The following is a 17,056-nucleotide window of genomic DNA, read 5'->3' on the forward strand; positions in this document are numbered from 1 at the left end:
TGACCTACAGTGAGATCTGAGGGTTATGCTCACATAACCCCATCAAGGAAAACATTCCTGAAAACACTGCCTTTGTCTTAGTGGGATAAAGTACACACCTGACAAACTAATATTAAAAATTAGTTGCTGTAGTATTTCTTATCTTAACCTAACCTAATGGAAAAAGTGTGTTTACTTATCCTTCTAGAGCTCAGTGAAATATTGATTTCTCTTAAGTTAAAGTTTTACTGATTAACTTTACTGAACAATAATTTGAGATAAGCAAAACTCCAAAAGAAGTAGACTGGGGGGAAGATGAGATAGAATATTTATTTACAAGCATGAACTGTATATAATCAGATCATTTCATTTAAGTTTATTAGCAGGGCTAATAATATATCGCATATAAAACACTAAAGATACTCTCAGAAAACACTGAGTTAAACACACACTGCACTAAGCATGTGAGCACATTGCAAGAATGTTTATTAAAATACTGATGCATATCACATATGGACCAGTCAATCAGCAGAATGAACATGGATAGAATGAAAAAGCAACATTCTCTAAGCACAAAGGTGACCATCTCCAGCAAGAGCCACGGACATCACACAGCTTTCGTGACCCCACCCAAAGCGCTAGCAAGGATGATGTAAAAGGAAGGAAGATGTGATGGAAAACTCACAGCAACTTTAAATACTTAAAGCTAACACTAATGAGGGACTATTGCTCTGAGTACTGACTCTCCATGCCCAGCAGCAGAGACATGCTTTAGGAACTCTAAGTAACAGCAGCGAAACAGCCGGACGCGTCACCATTTGCCTAAACCAGAACACAATTTTCCATCTGTTCTGCTTTTACCCTTTTGTTTCCCATTTCTATCTTACTAAATAACTCTGCCTTCTGTTTTACTATTCTGTTTGCCTGGTACTGAGGATGTGGGGAAAGCAGACAGTTTGGTGAAGGTTAAAAAACCTGCTCTGTGCCAGCAGCCCCAAGCAGTCCGTACCCTGGGAGAGACGCTTTGGAAGCTCACGCAATGAGGAGCATTTTCTGCCAAGCTGCAGAGGGTCAACAGGGCATCTTCTGTTGCCAAGCATCAGCCTTGGGAAATAGTACTTTCCAGAAGGTAAAAATTTGAGCCTCTCTGGGAGTTATCAACAGTACATAACATAGCTCCCCACTCACCCAAAACTGCGAACTCACGCTGCGATTTCTGCGTGTAAAAATACAACTAAAACTCAGCGCACGGCCACTCCAAATGATGAACTGAGCAGTGTAAGATAACACAGAGACACGAGCTCAGTCTTCAGAACATTGGGAAACACTTTGAACATCTGCAGAACGACAACCCTGCGTTTGGCTGAACCATGCTGTATCTGCAGAGAGAACAATGAAGTGCATGAATAAAGCCCTCTGAGGCTCAGCTGGCAGTTTGATTTATTATACTCATGTTAAGCCTCCAACGTTCATTCCCCACATAGCTCTGACATAGCAGAAGATTTGGTTTGGACTAACTTATTTTATTTCTATATTCTTTACACAAAATGTCCACTAATACCACTTTGATATCTAACATCATGTTGATTCAGTGTGAAACATGAGAATTAAACAGGTTTTTAGCTTTCTCATTCCCACAGGATTCAGCACGCCCTCAGACATGAAACAATCTCATCTAGGGTACTTCTGGTGAATATTTTAATCTTTTTCCTTTCTCTTTCTAACCCTCACTTCTGCAGAAATACAGACCAATTCCCTCAGCCTTCCTGTGCTGTTAGAACTCTTTACTGCTGTTGTTCAGACCGAGACGTTCTAAGAAGACAGTATACAAGGAGTAAACTGGTACTACTAAAGGGTAACTTCTGATAAGTCACGAGCACTAAATAAATTTTAAACTGCAAAGTGGGTTGTGCTTCTTCCCACTAAATATCAGCTCAGACACAGCAATGCCTCTTTATATGGAAGTAGAGCATTCTCCAGTTAGACCAGTTCATTGCTCCCTTAACTTATGAAACTCACTAAAATAAAAAAGCAGGAACATTTTGAAACAAATATAAACAGGACCAAGTTACCACTGATCAACTGGATCTCAATACACTCTCTTCCATGTGTATACCTTACTATTATTACAAATTGATAGTATAACTCTTTCAAGTAAGAATCAGTGGGGCAGAAGGTTTTTGCATTTCTGGATTTATTTTTTGGCATAATCCTTCCCATTGTGCTATGTGTAATGGGATCTATCATTCACCAGTACAACCATCCCTTAGCTCTTCTTTCAACACTCTACAGTGCCTTCAAAAAGCAATCTGGAAAAGACCACTGAGCCAGGCAATGAACACTTAGGCCAGACAGCCACCCAAAGAGTTTTCCAATAAACTAGATAAAGTAAGTTATGTAAACAAATTATCACGAATACATCCTGCTACCTTCTAGACCACTTCAGAAAAAATAAATCTATCATTACACAGATTCAGGTGGTAATATTTTAGATAATTTTAATAGTATTCCATGTCATGCATGCCAAAGGTAGATCTGAATAAACTTGCAGATGAAGTCTATAATAAACTGAACAGGTTTTTCTAAGTTTTTTCAGTCCAGATAGTTCTGAAAGCACTGACCTTTTCCTCATCCCAGAAGTTCCCTCTGACAATGGCAGGCATGCCTTCACCATTATATATGCTTCCAGCTACAAGATTTTTACCTCTCTGCTCCATACTCCATAGATCACAACAGAAAAAATCCTCACTGTGTTAACTAAACAAAAATGCAGCAGCATACAGCCGGCATACTCACTCACAGTCTTTTCAGCTTGTTCTCAATCTGATTTTTCACGTGTCTTGTACTGACTGCCATCTGCCCACTCCTCCTCCTGTCTGTCTCTGACACAGACTTTGTGCCACCTCATAAGCCTTTCTTTTTTTTTAGCACCTTTCTGCACACTTCCTTCAGGTCACTGATACATAGAGGGAATAAATTCAATTACAAGATTGTTTCCTGGGGCTCCCTAGGCATTACATTTCAAATGAACTCCAGTGGAGATGATGTTTTGCCATGTGACACTCATAAAAACCCAATATACTTATTTCCCATCTTTAAAAATATTTTCATACATGAAATATGTACGCAGATAAATTATACATATTAAACATGTATATATTTATACACATATTTAAGACAGGAAATAGATTCAAGACCAAGTTAGCCTCTTTTTTTCCCATTTAAACTGCAGTTTGAGCACTAATCACCAGGAGATACGTAACAGAGTAAGCACACAGGTATTTTTATTTTAGGCAAAGAATTCACTGCTTCATAGGACTTGACAGTTTCTCCATTAACTCCGTGCCTGTTGTAGCCAAAGCTTATCATGTGTTGAAAAGGACGCTGGGATTAATTATGTAGTTCCAATCTGGCCCTTTTATTAGTATCAGGAATGTTCATTCCCCAAGTTGTACATGACAGTCACTTAAAACTCCATCTGGCTTTTTTGATTTACACCAGGAACTTCCGTGGTAAGAGTTCATGGATGTATTAACTGCACTGAGGTTTTTTCCTCCCCCTCTCCTAAAGAAAAAAAAGTTTGCAACAAACAGCTTAAGTATGAACAAACCTGCAAATGCCTGTTAGTATTTGCAAGTTTAGGAAGTAACAAAGAAAGATTCTATGCTTCTTTACACAAGATTTGTTTAGAAAAAATTGGGAAAAATAAACCCAAAACAGCCTTCACTTTACTTTGTCTGCTGCTGACCTTTAGACCTGACACCCACTGCATCCTGTGGGAAACTTTTTCCAAGAGCCAACTTTTTTATAAATATTTTAGCAGATTTAAGCATCCAGACCACATTTTATTTGCCTACATCTACTGAAAAAAACTACTGAATCACAACAACATATATGTGGACTTTTAAATTCACATAACTATCTGTAATGCAATAAAATATAATGTAACAAAATCTCAAATGTGCTACATGCAGGTGCTTTTGAAGTTTGGGACTTTTTATGAGTTTTATTCTTACAGCTTCTACAAGTCTCTAAAATGCACACAATTGCATTGCTGCCCGTTCCCCAGTGTATGGTTTTAAAACAGATTTGCATATTCTTCATAAGTAATGAAAGCACTAGAAAAAGTCCATGCATTCCTATATTTGGGCAATAAAATTAACAGTGATAATTCAATTTCCTTCTCAAAATAAAAATTCAAGTTTCTCTTAGATGTTTTGCCAATAAATGTCCTTAAACTTTGCAAGAACAGCTCACTTAAAGGAATCTGTTTAGCTTTCCAGTGTCTAAGCACTGCACCTGTTCCTTTTCAGATAACCAGTCTCCTTGACAAGTCTTGCACTCCTGTTGTTTCTCCTCTACAACGAGAAATTGTTTCGTGCAGTGTGGAACAGATCACTTGGGGAAAGTCACAGGAAAGATTTCATTACTTCCACAGGGCACATGAGCACTCCTTTCCAGGTGTGCTTCTCCTCCAAGTCCACCCTTCTTCCCTCTGTACATGGCTCCTGCAGAGCTGTACATCTCACAGGCCTGCACGTGACTGCGCCAGATCCGTGTTCATAAAGAAATTTTCCAGCTGTTTCAAACAAGCCATGGAGTCAGACAAGGACAACCACGTTGACATCGAGACAGGTAACCAGGAATTTGGCTCCTTCACACTGCTACAGCACTAACAAAAGAGACTAAAGTATGAAACTTTTGATATTGTCCAAAGAAGGCGCTCCATTTACTTAGAATTAGACTATGCATGTTGTGTTACCGCAGGATATTATGCCAACAAGTTTCAGCTAGATTTAGCAAGCAGGAAAAACAGAAGGAATGTTTGGTTTTGAGAGCTTATAATGGAGGGTTTGTTTCCATTTCACCCATCAAGTGGCAGTATTTTCATTATGCATGACTAAATGTTAACTGCAAGGACAAGTTTAAAGGATCAGTATCTGAAGACACAATGCCTCCCGAAGACCTTGTTACAATAAGTGTGCAGTGACAGGACAATAAAAGCCTTTATTTTCCAGTTTTAATATTACTGAAGCTCCTATTGGAACTTTAGTTCTTTGGGTTTTATGGCTGTTTTATCACAAGCCATCAAAACTGCATCAGTGGTCCATCTACATACGACACAGATCAAGGCTCCAGTCCACTAAAACCTCTCTCACAGCCACATGACTCCACATGGTTACAGCTCCATTACCAAAAGGAGCAGGGGGACAAGCTGTGTCTCACTCCAAGGTATTCCTAGGATGTCTCCTAGGACAGTGCTGTGCTCCTGGCACAGATCTCTTCCCTGTGCTCGTAGCAAATTTGCATATAGACATTTGAGACAACAAGAAGCTCTCAAAACCTCCAGTAAGATAATGCCAGTGAATTATCATGCATGAGAACAGCAGGACAGGATGTACAGTGCAAGCTTACATAAGACACAAGGCACTGCTGGGAACCAGCACAAGTGAACAGCATAAATGGCTCAGGAAAATGCTGATGTCACTCATGTACATTTGGGTTGTGCTGGCCAAGTTTCTCTGAACCTAAAACTAGCCTTTCTAGCTGTTTGTAAAACCTCACAGTCTGTTCTGCTCTGCCCAGATCTTGAGAAGGAACTTGTTTTCAAAAACCTGTGTTTCTTCCTAGTGAGAGTTTTCTTTAAGATGAGCAAGAATCTAAAGAAAAACAGAAAATGTAATGGAGAATTGGAAAAAGCATGTAACTGTGTACACAAACACTTGCTCCTTATACTTACTGAGAAAATAGTTCAAGCACAACTTACCCATTTTAAAATATGACCTCTGCAAACCTACTAAGGTCAACGAGACTTACAGTAGTTACTCAGTGAGCCCTGCTTGCATAAATTAAAGATGCCTAAGGGTAGCTATGAAACTGGGTATTTGATTTTTCCAGGGCACCTACATATTATGAATTAACAATGAATTGCCATTTTACCAGAGAAGCTTTCAGGTTTAAGAATAAGAAAAATCAAATTCAACTGTGTTGTGCTTACCTCCTCCTCAACACATAAAAGCTCTCCTATTTAATGTTAAAACTGATTATGGAAGCTTCGTATTAAATTGAGTAGGTGAGACACAATAGATCAAATTACTTTCAAAAAATCCCCAAGATATCAGTCAAACAGTGCTTCCTCCTGGTGTATCCTTCTACAATAGATTAAAAGAAAAATTAGAAAATAAGACGAGTAATCTAGCTGCACAAATGAGTATAAAGCAAAAATCTAAAGAGACAAAACTTAGCTCACTCAGGTCAGTATTTGCAGCAGCAACTTCCACCTCTGTGCTTGGCTGCTTTCATCAGTTATTGCAGTGGCTGCTCACCACTTCAGAGGAGTGTGTGAACTACGAGAGGCAACTCCTGGAGTTTCAGGATTCCTGTATTTAGGTTTTTTCCTATGGAATACTTAAGGTATTTGATTTTCCATAGAGAGCATCCTATAGGGTGAGATGGAAAACACTGTTCCTAACGAAAATATTGTCCTTGAATGACTCAGTTTGTCTTTCATTACATGTATAATGAACCTGCTGTCACTCCAGTATTTTCTTGCAAATACAGAGGCACCCTGAGAGAGCATCGAGTTAACCCAACTCTCCAGTCCTGGCAAGAACCAGGTGCCACAGTAACTTACAAACCAATGCCAGAAATACTTTCTTCACTGTATCAAGTAAATCAGAATGCCTCTCTTTCAGTTCCTTACCAAAACACCAAGTCTGATACCACTTAGCTCAGAGAGGACAACTATGAGAGATAATCTGCCACATTAGAAATTCACACGGTTTCCTCAGCAGTGGGAGAGGACACCTAGAACCAGTTTTGTTCTAGGCAAACAGGAGGGAAAAAAACACCCATAAACTATTTGCAGTGTGGAATGGCAGCTCTTTGAAAGCATATTAATGCATACGTTACATAAAAATATGAAGTTCAAGATATCCACAGTACAAATCACACAGTACCACAGGTATATTAAATGTCTTTTTAAGCAAGCCCCTATTTCCATCAAAGGGTGGCTACTACAGGAAAATTCTACAAGCAAAATGCTTGCATCCTGGCTAGAGCCTCCCTGCTTCTATTGAAGAAATAACATCGCTATCTACCCATTATTACTACAGCAGATAAATATTTCACAGTCATTAGCGTGTTAATTCACAGTATGACTTGGAAAGCACCGCTATTCCCGATTCCTAAGCAAACAGAGGGCTGGTGCAGGAAGGCTGATCCAAGGTCACAGAGTAAGTCTGTGGTAAAGTAAGAAACTTCACCTGGTTTTGCCTTCGTGCAACTAATACTTTCTATTAATGAGTCATCGCTGCTCCTCTAAATTATTCTTTGAGCAGGAAGAGACAACAGACTGCCTGTGGCATTCAAACTCTACATACTAATAGCAACTCTGCTCCAGGCTTTTCTTTAAAAAAAAAATCACACCCAAGGGCCTTGTTCTGTGCTGTCACAGAATCCTGCTCCAGCACTGGGCTGCTGTGGGGGGAAAAAGAAAAATACATATATATATTATGAAGTAGCCTTCCTTGTTTGTGACCCAGCTCTCTCCCTGGAAAAACAAAACCCAGCCCTTGAATAGTTTTTACTCTCTCCTGCCGCAGACCACCGGGCAAGGGCAAAGTGCAGGAGGAAGGGACGGTCAACGGGGAGACAAGTTATCAAAGCCGGGGGCCGGGGAGGGGGCAGAGCTCCCTAAGGCCCACAAAATAAAAATAAATAAATAAATAAAAGCCCAACTTCTGCTGGCGGGTCACCGGGGTCACAGCGCGGGGGAGGGGGTCTCTGCCCGGGGGGCTGTGCGGGGGGAAGGGCCCGCGGCACTGGGGGGGACGGGGAGGGTGCGGGGCACGAGGAGCCCTTTTTCAGCTCCCCCACGGCCGGAGGTGGCCGGCTGCGAACCCCCCCCACAGCTCCACAGCCCCCAGGGGCTCCAGGGGCGCTCCCCATTCCCCGCATCCCGGCCCGATGCCCCCCCGACCCAGCGCGGCCCCTGGGGCGCCGCTCCCCCCGTACCTGTGCGGGGAGGCGGCGGGGACCGAGGGGCTGCCTGGCCCGGACGTCGCACGGCCGGCAGGTCCCGTGGAGGCTCCCAGCGCGGCGGTTCCCGGCCGCTCCGGCCGCGCCGCTCGCTCCCCTCGCCTTTAGTTTGACCTTTCCCGTGTCTCCGCCGCCCGTCCCCGGCACCCTCTGACGTCACCGCCATGGCAACCAATCCCCGCCCTCGCCGGGCCCCTCCCGCCGGCCCCCCCACTCCGAGCGCGCGCGCGCACGCGCCGCCGGCGGGAGGGAGGGAGGGGGCGGGGCCGCCCCTGCTCTGGGCGGCCAATGAGCGCGCGGGTGGACGACCGGACACCGCCCCTCACGAGTAACAGACGGGGTATAGACCCCGGTAACAAATCAATGTCTATATTTATCTATGAATTTATATGAATATTCCTTTCTATCCCCCCACAGCAGGCCAGAGTTCCGTGACAGTACAGAACAAGGGCCTTGAGTGCGACTATTTTTTTTTAGAAACCCCTGAAGCGAGGCTGCGACCTTTGGCACGGGCTGTGCGATGTCCTCACAGGGCACGCGCGCGCGCGCTCCCACAGCCCTCCATGGAGCGAGTCCTTCCCTCCTCTCCAGAGGGATTAAGGGGGTCCTGGCCGACGGCAAGCTGAATAGGAGTCAGCAGTGCCCTGGCAGCCAGGAGGGCCAACCGTGTCCTGAAGGGCATCAGGCAAAGCATCGCCGACCCGGCGAGGGAGGGGATTGTACTGCTCTGCTCTGCACTGAGGCGGCCTCACCTGCGTATAGTCTTAAACTGCACGAGGGGAGGTTTAGGTTGCACATTAGGAAGAATTTCTTCACAGAAAGGGTGATTAGATATTGGAGTCATCATCCCTGGAGGTGTTTAAGGAAAGACTGGATGTGACACTCAGTGCCGTGGTCCGGTTGACGTGGTGGTGTCTGGTCAAAGATTGTACTCGATGATCTCAGAGGTCTTTTCCAACCTAATTGATTCTGTGGTTCTGTGGTTCTGAGTACTATATGCAGTTTTGGGAGCCACAGTCTAAGAGAGAAGGCTATTAGAGAGGATCCAAAAGAGGGCTACAAAGATGGTGAAGGACCTAGAAGTGAAGCCATACGAGGAGTGGCTGAGGTCACTTGGAGAGGAGAATGAGGTAAGACCTCATTGTGGTCTACAGCTTCCTCACAGGGGGAGGCAGAGGGGCAGGTACTTTTTTTCTCTGTGGTGATCAGTGACAGGAGGGAATGACTTGAAGCTGTGCCAGCAGAGATTTAGGTTGGATATTGAGAAAAGGTTCTTCCCCCCGAGGGGGGCTGGGCAATGGAACAGGCTCCCTAGGGAAAGTGGTCAAGGCACCAAGCCTGACAGAGTTAAAAGAGCATTTGGACAACGCTCTTAGGCACCTGGTGTGATTCTTGGGGCTGTCCTGTGCAGGGCCAGGAGTTGGACTTGATGATGCTGATGGATCACTTCCAGCTCAGGATATTCTATTCTATTCTGTTATGTTCTATGACTTTAAAAGCTGACTTTTCTCTGCACACACTTACACAAGCCCAGCTAGTGCCGTCATAGTTTGCCTGCTCCTCTCCATGTCTAGTGTACTTCCCGGGATACTTAAATATTCCCCAAAGATCACGCTGCTTCTCCAGTCCCATAACTTATAGCACGTTCCCATTGTTTAGAAAGCATATGGGTAATTGCTTTTTCTTTCCTCAAAATACTTGGCATAGATATCATATATGTAATATGTATAACATATGGAAGGCTGCATATTTCAATGCCTCAGTGCACAATGTGCGCATAAATGTTTTATGTGTAAATGCTTTGCTTCAAACACTTGTCAGCTGTGAGCACACGCAGCTTACGACTTGTGTAAGGTTGGTGTATTAGACTCTGGGTTTGTAGCTTGTTTAATGAAAGGTGTGTGCGTTATCAGCGTGCTATGTAATACGGGCTTTAAGTTGAGATAAGTACACCAGCATGATATTTAAATATGCTATCAATTAGCAATTACACCGTGTCTTTCATCTGCCCGACATGCAGAACACGCTGCGTACTTTATATGTACCACTTACTGTCATTTTTGGAGCTATGACAGATTTCAAACGATTTTTTAATCAGAATATTCATTCAGAAATACAATCCAATATTCATCAGAGATACAGACTGAGATGTGTTCAACAAACCCTTCCTGAAGGTGGATAAAAGGGAGCAGATACAGTTTCTCTGCCTTTGAAATGTATGATACCTTTCTCCCAGAGTATTAACAAACAAGTTTAAATCCTATCACGGCAAGACCAGGATCTGCAATGTGAATTCGTGCATAGACTGTCTTGATCGTTTGAAGACAGAGATTTAATAAGGAAATTATTTTAAAGAGAGCTTTTAAACTATCACTGAATTTGTGACATGGCTTATTTCGTATCAGCCCAGGTAGATTTAGTGTTGTATTAGTGACTACCAGCAAAACACTGCACCTGGATGATATTCAGAGAAGGAGCATCCAAGTGGAAGGTGGCTCTTGTCAGCACAGGGTTAGGTGCTGACCTGCCTGGTGAGGGTAATGCCATCCCATCCCATGGAGGCCATGTGCAGATCTGCTGGCTTTGCACAGAGGTTCTGGTAGGTCCCAGCTCTGCTGGAACTTGCATTTTGATGGGTCTCTTTAATTCCAGTCTCCAAGCCACGAGCCTGACTGTGGCCAGCTCCCAGGGCTGTGAAGGGGATGAGTTTGGCCAGTCAGCAGCAACCAGGAGTGACCTTATTCTAACAAAGCAGACAACCATCTGGGGCAGGTGTGACCATGAGCCATGATGGGCTGTGTATTGAGACACCGTGACTTGGACCTTCATATTTGTAATGCTGAAAAAGTGCAGTGTCCATATCAACAACCCTTACAAAAACCCTCTTGAGTCAAAGTAGAAGGAAGCAAAGAGTTTGAACAGCAAACTCTTGGGAAGGGCATAAATAAATGTGCCAGCAGGGATATATCGGTATGACTTTGGTGGGTCCCCAGGGAAGTAGTTTCCTTCCTGCATATCTCCTGTTGCTCCCCAGTTCAGCGAGGAGAGCCCTTCCTTTTCTCCCCAGGGATCGAGCAATGTAATCAGTGCTTGTGGAGGAAATAAATACAGTTCTCAGCATGAGTAAATTCAAGTCAAATACACTTATTTGGCATTTTTATCCATGAAATATTAAAAAAGCCAAGATAAACCCATAATGACTAATTGTATATGACGAAGAGGAGATGGCACAACAATGTAGGTGAGGGAGGAGATGGAGAAATCAGTCCTGAGGAAAGATCTGGCACTCACAAGGCATGAGAGAGCCAGAGCTCATCCGTTCAAATATAATCTTCCAGGAAGGGAGGGGGGAAGCAATGTCTCTCCTTCTTGCACGGACAATGCCAGACTCCCGCGCCTGATTTCCATGAGAAAGGCCACTTCTGGCATTGACATTCTGCTGCCACAGAACTCCTCCTCAACGAGGGGCTGAAAGAGGAGGGGAGGAATAAACTCTGCTTTCCGAAAGGGCTGGAGCTGCCAAAGAGGCCCGTGGAAAGCCAATTGTGCAATGAGGGAAAACAGGGAGGGAGGATCCCTGCTCATGGACACAGTGAGCTGCCTATCGAAAATAAGTGGGAGAAGGGCTAAGAGGCATTTTGATGCATTTATACAGATGTCGAGTGAGCGCTGGTTTAAAGCAAAATTGTTGACGGGGACACTGATGTGGGGTTGATTTTGAATGGTGGAGCATTGCACTCAAGTCCTCCCTTCATATGCATAACATCCATAAGTGCTGCTGATTTCAAATCCTGGCTCACACGGAGGTTTTATGAGCACTTCTCATTCGAAGATCTCAGAGCGCTTCACAAAGAGAGAGCTATAAATAAGACAGATGGGAAAGTGAGGAATTGAGAGGGGCTTTTAAAGGGCAATGGATTGTTTCTTTAAGGGTTTCTGTGGACAAGAACTAGATAAGAACTGTCATTTTGCTGAATATAAAATATTTTGCAATGGCACACTGTGTCAAATTACTTGTGCATAGATATTTATGTTATAAAGGCAAAGTTTTGTCACGCTGTGTCCAAATTGTCTCTAGCTAAGCTTTTGGAAAGTACAAAAAGAAAAGCACTTAATGTTAGATTTTAACATAGTGTATGGATGTTTTAGGCACTTTTAAATTGAACAGATCAAAGCCTTTTATTCCTAAATGTCAGAAATCCAGTGATATTTGTGTAACTATGTAATTTGACCTGTCTGTTTTACATGTTCCCAAGGGTTTATTATAGGCAGCTTTCAAATTAAGTGGGCTGGAACATTTGATGCTCTCTTCCCTGCTTTTTAAAGCCTGTGCAGAGCCCATACTGTGTGACTGACACTGCTGTTAAAGGGGTAGCATTTTAGTTTTATCACAAGGTACGCAGCGAGGGAATGGAGATTACCCTGGTCCTGGTTCCAGCTCTGCACTCCAAGGTAGCCATTTAATTTCTGCCTCCTTCATCTTTCCCCTTCAGGGAACTGAGTACAATAGTTCCCTGTTCTCCAGGGTAGCACAAAGCTTAATTAACCTTGAGAAAAGGAATGGGTAAATTGCAAACAACAGGGAGAGAGTGGGGAAGGCCCCAGCACTTTAAGCATCTCCATGTTTGTAGTCACCTGTGTGGGACCATTTTACCACTGATGTTCCACAGCACCACAAACTTGGCAAGTTTGGGAAAGCCTTAAACACTTTCCCTGCATTCGAAATAACGTTATTATATAACTAGGAGGCAGCCATAGGCTGATGGCTCACCAATGTTTTATGCAGCAATCCTTTCACCCAACAGTGACCTTGTAACCGGATAATAAAAGCCATATTCCACTGGCAATCGCACCTGTGCTGCCACTATTTACATTGCAATAGCACCTAAAGGCCCTATTGTATAAGGCACAGAAAACCTGTCTCTGTCTGGAAGAAACTGGAAGTGGGAGGGGAAGCAGTAACAGAAGCAAAATGTTTGTCTCAAGGTCATATATCAGAAGAGTAGCTCTGGCAGGGGAAAAAGTCAGGTCTCCCAAGTCCTATGTCCTGTGAACAATGGCTTATAGGGGAAAAAAGGACATATTTGCTTCTAGGAATATAAATATAAAAGGCTGGGAGATCACAATGTCGGCAGTAGAATTGCTCTTTGTTTATTTTTCTGGCTGTAGAAGTGCTTGTTTGGTCATTTTGGGGTTTGGCTTTTTATTTTCTTTTAGGCAATTTAATATTTAGGCAAATATTAAATTGCAATTAAATTGTCAATGCCTTTATGAGAGGCGTGATTTTATCTGAAGTACATTATGATTTTCCTAATAACAGACCCAAGGGATCAACATTTCTCTTTCAGAAGTTTTTTTTGTTGGAAAAGTTAATTGTTCCTGAAGTAATACTGCTTTTGTTGTGCTCATTTGTAGAGCATGAAACAATGAGTCTTTGAGTCACAGCACCCCACTTTCTACCCCATGTGTTTCTGTGTCACTATCAGCTCTGCTCTGGTTTGATCTAACCAGATGGTATCTCACAAGATGCTAGACATGAATATTTCATATGGTTTAGAAACTGTTTTTCCTCACTCTTCAGTGGTAAAACGTGTTGATTTAAGACTTTTCACAACTTGAGATACTTTCTGGCCCAGCGCCACAACTCAAGCCAAAGACAGCTGAGCATTGTTGTCATCTCACAATGTGGGAAGCAGGGGATATTTTGGACTGTCGGAAAAATGGAGCTGAAATTTTCCATTAAAAGAAAAAAAAAAGCATTGTTCAGGCAGCAGTCTTCCAGTTGAGCTGCACTTAGGTTACATTTTTTGGACATAATGTAGAAAGTCAGAGGCATTAGATCAATGCAATTTTTGATCCATTGAATCAGCAGCCAAGTTAATCTCACATCTCTGAGCCAGCAAATACTTTGTTTTTGTTCAAAGTTGGTTTTAGTTCAGTTTAGGCCATTTCTAACGCAGCTCTCTTATTTACAGTAACAAAGTCTTTAGCCACAGTATCCTGTGATATAACTCAATTACAGTCACCTGCCTTTTGCTCAGACTTTACTTTTGCTCCTCTTTGGAGACGTGAGTGATTTATTTTGATCTAGGTCTGTGTTGGTTTTAGTGGATAATCAATATCGAGTTGTAAGTGTTGCTCTGAAGCTCTGGAGCTTGCAAAACCAGCTCTTTGGTTTTCTCAACCACACAAGAAAATTTTTATTTTAGCTTCTCAGCAGTGATGCAGCTCCAGATTAAGGCATACACAGCTTGATTCAGTTGCCCACATGTAAAACTTCAGGGCCGTTTAAGATGTCCTATAGGACTCTGCCTGGACTCCAGCTCCTGCTTCAGAAGGTCACAAGTCTACTATAGATCCTGTGTAATTTCTGCCAGTCCTGTAAATGCATCTGCGATACCTTGAGGTATCTCCACTGATACTTGGGCACTCGCGTATCAATTGGTTAAATGCAAGCGTGCACATGCAGGCATCTCCCTCTGAGCAGGGTATCTACATTCCCACTGGAGTCAACAGTGATCCAGTCAACAGGGACTAGAGAGCACCCAGTTGACCAGAAGTTAAGTGTCCACTTTAGGATATGTGATCATAATACTTTTCTGCTTAATATTCAAACGACACGTTTTCCAAGCAGGACGTGTTTTGCTCCTTAGTGTCCACACCAGCAAACTGAATTAAACACTCTCTGCACACCAGACAGCAGCCACACATAGAAGGAGCTATGTAGCAAGGGACTGGGGATCCAGGACTTTCTTTCCAGCTAGAAGGATGACACCTCAAAAAGGCAGGCAAATTCCCAAGCAAAAAAACCTCCTTAATGCAACTGTGGTGCTTCTCTGTCCCCCAACACAAACCTTGCAATCTCATGGAGTTGTGGATGGTCCATTTGTAGAAAGGAGCAGTTGTACTCCCTCAAGCCAGACTTTATGTCAATGTACATCTGCTCTCATTTAATTTATGTTTTACATCATATGATACACCTGTTAGGCACACACTCCACATGGAATCTGTTAGGTGTAGATTCCCATGATTCCCATGTAATATCAATTTGTGAGTAATATTGACCCCGCTTCAGGAAGACGTGGGAGACAAGTGGTGACAGTGGTGGAAGAAGAGCTGGGAATTGAAATCAGAGATCCAGGATGATAGAGAAGGTCAAGCAGGTGTAGCAAAGGACAGAAGAAAAGAAATAAGGAGGAAGAATCAGATAGATTGGAGAACATGGAGATAAAAGAGAAGAGGGAATGACAGGTATGCTGCTTGAGAGGCAGTTTCAGATGATGCTGGAAAAAATAGAAGATAAAGCACTGAAGAAGGCGTTGGTCCTCTGGCTGGACTACAGTATCTCCCCAGGACACCAGTGGAACAATGTGTTGAGATTAACAAGAAATCTGTGAAAGCAAAGGAAAACATTTAGGCAATTTAAAGAGTAGTGTATTTCTGCCCTGATGGCAGAACAGCATGGGAGACACAGCATCTCTGCACTCCGACACACCGGCCCTGCAGGGCTGGAGGCACAGCAGCTCCTGAGTGACTGAGTCCCACTGTCTGCTGTTACAAACAGCCACATGAGCTGTTTCAAACCTGTCAAATTTTGTGACAAAAATAGTTTGGATGCCTCCCCCACAATACACTGCAGCTATTAGACATCCCCATTCGGCTGGTTACAAATCTTCTGCACTAATTTTTTTCTGAGCCAATTTATACCTCCTGTTTTTGCACCAGAATTGGCTTTTCACTTAAATAGTTCTCCCCTGTGTTTCCCTCCCTGCTGTATTTATAGAAAGCAGTCATGTTCCCTTGCAGCCACTCTTCTGCCAGACTAAACAAGACTTCTTATGAAATGGGACATTATAAAATAGGCACTCCAATCCCATAGTCCTTTGAAAAGCCCTTCCTTTCACCTAGTCCACACTGAATTTGTCTTTTTTTAACTTCATCAGGCAGATGCAAACAGAGCTGTTCAGAGGGGCTGGAGGGACAGCAGCGTTTGCTTGGGTCCATAGCTGCCCACCACAGGTCTCCAAGTCCCTCTTGCATCCTTCCCAGCCATCACGCAGGTACAGCATCCATAGCATCTGTCAGTCATGGTCCCTACATCCCATTGCTGATCCTCCCAATGGAGTACTTGAGGGGACATGGATTTTCAGACTCAGCCATTCCCCTCAACAGAGGTAGGACTCTGCAGATCCTCTGGCTGGTGGTAACTTGCCTCCAGGGAGGCTGTGATTCCCAGTTCTCCTCACTTCCAGAAGTGCGGAAACCCTTTGCATAAGGCAAGTTGGATTCAAACCTGTGCATAAGATGACAGCTCTCAGATCCTGCTCTAGTTTTGGATCCACCACCAGTGTCCAAGGCCTGAAAGCTTGGAATACGCAGGGAAAAGAGGCTGCCACACAGCTGAGCAGCATTGTCGGGGCTCTGTGAGGCATCACAGGGCCAACAGCCCTGCAGCAATTGCAGGAACATACCAGCAGTTGCCCAGCTGTATCTTTCCTGCAAGGAGCATTCCTGCAGGGGTGCTTCCCTTGAAAAGACAGCAACAGGCATATTTTTTTCTGATTTTTTCCTGAAAATCAGAACAAAACAAAATAAATGTTGAAAATAAAGAAGGTGTTATCTCCCAAGTCATCTATCTTCATGATCTCACTAACTTTCTTTATACCACCTTTATCTTTATTGCAGTTTTCACTTAACCTTCAAACTCCATATTCCAGGCATGGAGGTTTTTTTGCAGTGACTGCAAATATTCTTCCTGATTTATATTACTTTTCTTACCTTTCAAAACTAGTCCACACTTTTTTGTTTTGTAGCTGCTATAATCACAGTCATTGAAGTGCTGGTCAGAAGAGACTTCTTGGGGTCTCTGGTACAATCACTTGTTCACAGCAGGGATTGAACTAGCACTTGGGGGGATAAGCCATAGCTTTGAACCTATGAAGCCATGAACCCCCCCCAAAACAGCAAAACCACAGCCTCTGTGGGAAACCTGTGCCTGGGCTTCACTACTCTCCTAGTGAAAAAATTTGTCATTGTG

General features: G+C 43.3%; 1 protein-coding gene across 2 annotated transcripts in view; it reads right to left on the reverse strand.

Annotated features, from left to right (window-relative positions):
• The window catches only part of ZFAT (zinc finger and AT-hook domain containing), a 127,028-nt gene extending 118,926 nt beyond the window's left edge, over window positions 1-8,102 (reverse strand). The window contains exon 1 of one of the 2 annotated variants that reach the window (XM_027684561.1): window positions 7,996-8,102. The gene's annotated coding sequence lies outside the window, so the exon portion shown is untranslated. The remainder of the gene's footprint in view (window positions 1-7,995) is intronic. The other variant, XM_027684563.1, reaches the window with a different exon arrangement.
• Window positions 8,103-17,056: the final 8,954 nt, after the last annotated feature.

The sequence above is a fragment of the Neopelma chrysocephalum genome, unplaced genomic scaffold (assembly GCF_003984885.1).
Source record: "Neopelma chrysocephalum unplaced genomic scaffold, ASM398488v2 Primary Assembly neopelma1_66, whole genome shotgun sequence".
Classification (NCBI taxonomy): Eukaryota; Metazoa; Chordata; class Aves; order Passeriformes; family Pipridae; genus Neopelma; species Neopelma chrysocephalum.